The sequence below is a fragment of the Muscardinus avellanarius genome, assembly GCF_963383645.1.
Source record: "Muscardinus avellanarius genome assembly, chromosome: 19".
Lineage (NCBI taxonomy): Eukaryota > Metazoa > Chordata > Mammalia > Rodentia > Gliridae > Muscardinus > Muscardinus avellanarius.
In genome coordinates, this window is record NC_137805.1 from 1,146,872 (window position 1) to 1,152,922 (window position 6,051).

Genomic DNA, 6,051 nt, shown 5'->3' on the forward strand with positions numbered 1-6,051 from the left:
TTGATACAATCTCTAGTGGCTTTGTGGATTCATCTCTTTTAGTTCATCAGGGTATACCTAATTTATTTTTTCTTTCTGTGGTACTGGCAATTTAACTCAGAGGCATTTAGTACCTCCCAGCTATACCCCCAGCCATTTTTTGTTTGTTTGTTTTTGGTGGTACTGGGGGTGGAACCCAGGGGGTTTCTACTTCCGAGCTATACTCCCAAACCATTTTATATTTTATTTGGAAACAGGGTCCCACTAAGTTGCCAATAACCTCATTAAGTAGCTGAAGCTGGCTTCGAACCTGTGCAATCCTCCTGTCTCAGCCTCCCAAGCACAGGGATTACAAGTGTTGCGCCACCACGCCCGGCTTTTTGTTATTTTTTTTTTGAAAGAGTGTTTTGCTAGGTTGCTGAAAGTCTGGATAAGTTGTTGAGGCTGGTTTCAAACCTTAAATCCTTCTATCCCAGCCTCCTGAGTACTGGGATTATAGGTGTGCATAACCATATCCTATTTAGGGTAAATTAAATTTCTAGCTACACCCTTGATTATGCATTGAGTTATGCTAATATTTACATACTAGTGGTGCCTGGCTTGTAGGTATGTTTTATCTGAATCAAGATGACAATAAAAATAGTCACTATTTTTTAAAACTAAAAATTTATCATGAAAGATGTAGTATCTTTTTTCAATAACCGAAGATTTGTCAATATAGTTAATATAAGCTACCAGTGTGGGGAATTCCTACCTAGCTTCCTGATTGGTGGAGTTTACATTCCTGACCGGTTCCTAACCTCACCTAAGTTTGTGATTTGGGTTTAGATAGCTTATGAGGTCTTAATTTATTTTGAGAGAGAGAGAGAGAGAGAGAGAGAGAGAGAGAGAGAGACAGACAGACAGACAGACAGACAGACAGACAGACACATATTGGGGCTAGAACTCAGGGGTCTTCTACCTCCAGGCTGCACATCCAGCCCTATTTTTTATTTTTATTTGGAAACAAGGTCTCTTTAAGTTGCTGAGAGACTAAGTTTCTGAGGCTGCCTTCGACCCTGAACCTGCCATTCTCCTGTCTGTCTCAGCCTCCCAAATATTGGAATTATAGGCATGCACCACCACATCTGGCTGAGATTTTTAACAATGTGTTTAAAAGAATGCACTCAAGTAAATGGAAATAAAATATATTTTCTAAATTATTATTAAATATGTAAAAACATTATACTCAGATTTCCAGAGTACAAACTCAGGGAAAGGCACACTTTTTGCCCACATCTCAAATTGGCACTACTTCCCTTCTCAGTAAAGTAAACCTTTGCAAAACATCCAGTACAATTAGTTTTTACATTTTGTACCTTGCTGCTTGCAGTCTATGAAAGAATTCCAGGAGAAGATAAAGCAATGTTACCAAAATGAGAGAAGGAAAGGTTCAGGCAGAGCATGCATTCATCTGCTAATGCCCAGAGGATATAAGGGTGGCATCCTATGAAGGTCATGGGTCTGGAAGTGGGGGTTCCCCTGTTTGACTGTGGCTCTGTGTCATTTAGTCACTTCCCCATCTTGTAAGCTGGGGATGGGGATTACTTAGTAGGCCAATTGTGTCCAAGATCATGTTTATTTTTAATATTCAATGATAATATTCTAGAAAAAGCCGCTATCCCTTAAGGTAGACTGTCTGGATGAACGACGAAATGCACATGAAGCACATGGTATACAAGGTGTAACAGCCAGCTAGTGCCATGGTGAAGCTGTGTAACAAAGTAAAAAAAATATGTTACACATATTTAATGTGTAACAAAGCATCCTATATTTAATGGTTCACAGCAGTGTCCTACTTTGTGATTTGGCTGATCTAGGCTGGGCTTGCCGGGTGGTGACTTTACTTTAGGCTGCAGGTGGGCTTGGCTTTGTTCTAGTCTGTGTTTGGTTTAGGTCTGTTCCACATCCACTTCATCTGAAGTGACAGAAGTTTCCCACAGTAAAGTTTTCTTATAGCTTATTTTTTCCCCAGAATAAAAAGTACTTTATTTTAGTTAAAGAAAAACCCAACAGTGCACCTCTTAGCAGTTATTAGACTGTAGCAAATCTTTTATTACAAATAATTAAATTTCTCCATAATGTCTCAAACAGTATCAAACACCATTTCATAACTCTAACACAGAGCAAAATAGACATTCAGCACTAGAACCAAGTGGGAAGAAGCATTAGGTTCCAGGCTTCTGATCACATCACACAGTGACCAGGCAGTGCCCAAGTGTCACGTCCTACTCTGTCCAACTGTGTTTCAAACATCTCATTGTCTCAGTGGAGACAAAAGATTGAATTTCATTTTTTAAGTGCATGAAGTTGAGAGAGATAAAATCCAGTGAAAACACATCAATCTCAGTTCAACTCAGTTTTTTAAAAAAAGCTAACTTAAATTAGTTGTTTTAGGAGGAGAGATAAAAAAAGAAGACATGGGGTTAGGAGTCAAAACTGGCAAAGGCGAGTAGCTATACATGGCATGTTGTAGCTCTAGAAACTGTCATATGATATTTTAAAATAAAGTGGTTTTGTGGATTTTGTCTCTTGGTATTGTAAACATGTGCTGTTTATTATTACCAAATTTAAAACTTTTATTCAAATAAAACAAAATTTAAAGCCTTTAAGGCAAACAACCACCTAAAGGAAAGAAAGTCATTTGTTATAAAATTGTGAGGAAATCCAAGCAATATCCTACTTAAGATTTGTCAGCATGAACTTGAGAGCTTTTGTTCACTGTTCCTCAGAGTTAAACTGGGTTTTGATGGAATAGGAGCCGCCTCTGTCCCCTGTGTCGTCAGTCTTACCTTTCTCCACATGCATCCTATAAGGTAGGGAAACCATGTCTTGCCTTTCTCCTATTCTTCTTTGAATTGTGGCACATAGTCCAGGAAACCCATGATTGCATGGTCAACCTTGTTGTCCCAGAAAAACCTCAGTCCCCCAGAACAATATAATGGCAGCTCCTTAGATTTGTCTGTCAAAGGCAAGTCGATACCTCTGAAATTTCAGACCCATCTTATTGGCCAGCGCATGAAGCAGCAAGACTGTCTGGCCCCAAGCAGCGTTTATCTCTTTCCATTCCACAGGAACATTAGGCAAGCGACCCAGTCTGAAGTTGTTAATTGTGCCAAACTGTCCACTGTGCCAGATATGGAAGCTTGTCCAGCGGCGTCTGGGCATAGAGCGTCTGGTCTTCTACACTATTCCGCTGATTCAGCTCCAGTTGTTTTTGTTTAAGTTCACTGTATTCTGCTGGGCGTGGTGATTCATGCTTGTAATCCCTGTGCTTGGGAGGCTGAGACAGGAGGATCGCACAGGTTCAAAGCCAACCTCAGCTACTTCATGAGGCTCTCAGCAACTTAGTGAGACCCTGTTTCCAAATAAAATATAAAATAGGGCTGGGAGAATAGCCCGGAGGTAGAAAGCCCCTGGGTTCCACCCCTACACATACACAAAAATTCACTGTATTCTCTCTGATCCAGCCTCTCTGCCTCAGCCTGAACATTCTCCAGATTTTCTGTCACTACCTTGCAGTTCTTTTCCACATCTTCCAGCTCCTGGATCAACCTCTCCTCCTCTAATGTCAGCTCCTTTAGCTCCCTCTGAAGCTGTTTGCTGTCATTCTCATTCATTTGCTCTAGGATCTCCAACCAGCATCTGTAGTTCTGACACTCATTTTCAGTGACGTTGAGCTGAGAGTCCAGCTGGTCTAAGAGAGTGTCTGTGCATTCCTCACACAGCAGGTGATCCACATCAGCTTGGCCTCCAGTGACCTTCAGTCTTCAGCTGAGGTTCTACATTGTGCTGCCATCAGATGCCTCCCCAGTCAGAGTGAAGCTGTTAGCACTTTCTGTAGACATCATCCTGCAGACAGCCCCCACCCACAGGCCACGTGAGGGAGCAGAGAGGCCTCTTCCACCTACTGTGCTGCCAGTGGCAGAGACTCTCAAGCACCGGCTGAGGGGCCTCAAGGCGTGTACCCACTCCTAGCCTGACCTCCCGAGGGTACCTCTCCCAAGGGAAGGCCATGCTGGTCTTCCACAGTGGTACTTAGCACGAGATTGGCCTGGATGGACTGGCTGGAGGGGTTGAATCTTCGAGAGATACCATCCTGGCGAGTTTCAATAAATGGCTCATTTCCTGAGTTAGCCTCTTTCTCCTGGGTCTCTCCTGGTTTCACCTGGGTTGTGGCAAGTAATGGAGCTGCATGGTGCCACTGGAGGTCTTAGACCCTTCTATTCCTGCAGTGGTGGAAAGGAGGCAATGTTAGGCAGAATCAGCACCCTTGAACCTGCAGCCCAGGGCTATCCCCTGCCTTGGTGGCAGTGGTGAAGAGGGAAAATCCTGGCCCGCGCTATTCCTCAAAGAGCATTATACCAAGTGGACCTGCTTCTGGGGTGCCTGGCAAAGGCAGCTTAGATTTAGAGTCCAGGGCCAGGGAAGAGGCTGCAGTAGTTTGTTATGGTTCACAGGACTCTTTCTAAGGTCTCATTTAGCTCCCAGCACTCTTCACTTCAGGACTCTGGAGCCCGCCACCCAGGCTTGCTCTCCTGTGGGGGCATGGTGGCCGCAGTCTGGCTGGAGAGAGGCCTCCAGATCTGCCATTGCCCAGTCTTCAGCTACGTCCCCTCTTATAGCTTATTAAGGACAGTCAAAACCCAAGCCAAGCTAGGAAAAATATTTATGGCCTCTGCTGCATTCTATACATAAATTCAAATGGCCAAAGAAAATCTTATATCTGGGTTTGGTGGCACACACCTGTAATCCCAGTACTTGGGAATCTGAGACAGAAGGATCACAGGTTTGAGGACAGTTTTAGCAAGTAATGAGATTCTTACCAACCTAGTGAGGCCCTGTTTCAAAATAAAAATTTAAATAGGTATGGAAGTGTACCTCATGGGTAGAATACTCCTGGGTTCAATACTTACTACCACAAAACAAAACACAAAGCAAACCGTATGACCAAGCTGAACACTAGCCATAGTGGGAGGACGAGGGAAGAGAATGTTCTCTTGGTGAATAGTAACCTAAACTACAATATTATCAAGCAACGTCCAGAGAAATACCAAACACCTACAGAACATTTTATTAACGAGTGTATTTTCACAAACATATACCATCTAAATGATTAGTTTAGAAGCCATTTGCAGGGTTAATTTGAAAAATTAATATCTATAATGCATTTGGGCCATATTTTTCTAAAGTATTGAGAAAGGGAATCTTAATCATATTATTTCTGTATGGAAGAATGAATCACTCTTCCCTTAGAGGCCCAAAGGATTGTAGTGGATGTCCTTTTGGACATTTTATTCAGAGAAGCCAAGTAAGCTTTGCCAATGTCTGAATCTGACTTGAATGACAATAGTCAGTTTAATGACAACAGATGTAAGGCTTAACTGGCTTTGAAATGGATCAGCTCAGATATGACCATAAAAAATGTATAAAGCTCAGAGTTGATAATAGGTTATGGAATATAGTAGCATGTCCTTAGACTTGAACACATTTCAAATCATAGTTTCCCATTTGTATTAATAAATACTCTTTCTTTGGGTTATAAGAAATAGAACTACAACTCTGGCGTAAACAGTGAGAGAAATTCCTCATTTTACATCCTTCAAGAGTCAAGAGTTAGATACAGATTCAAGATGGATGCATCTTTTTAGAGTCAATCGTTCTGTTTGGTGGTTTAACCTCAGAGGAAAAAGGATTTTTGTGTGTGGTATTGGGCTTGGAACCCAGGGGCTTTCTACGTTTGGGCTACACTCCCAGACTAATTTTATATTTTATTTGGAAACAGGGTCTCACTAAGTTGCTGTGCACTTCACTAATTAGCTGAGGCTGGCTTAAAATCTACACAATCCTCCTGTTTTAGCCTTCCAAGCGCTGGGATTACAAGTGTGCACCACCATGCCTGGCTCCAAGAATTTCTATTTTTTAATAACTCTTATAAAATGTTGGGATAGCAACTTATTAACTTAGCTTGTACCATGTGAACAATTACTTTCCAAGAATCAGCTACCTAGCCAGGTCTATGTAGTGTCTCTT

General features: G+C 42.0%; 1 pseudogene across 1 annotated transcript; it reads right to left on the minus strand.

The window, feature by feature from the left end:
- Positions 1–2,658: 2,658 nt before the first annotated feature.
- LOC308277135 (beclin-1-like) lies at positions 2,659–4,204 on the minus strand (annotated as a pseudogene). The gene is made up of 3 exons: positions 3,987–4,204; positions 3,458–3,870; positions 2,659–3,258 (listed from the first exon to the last, which is right to left on the minus strand). The product of its transcript is annotated as a beclin-1-like (transcript).
- Between the last annotated feature and the right edge of the window lie 1,847 nt (positions 4,205–6,051).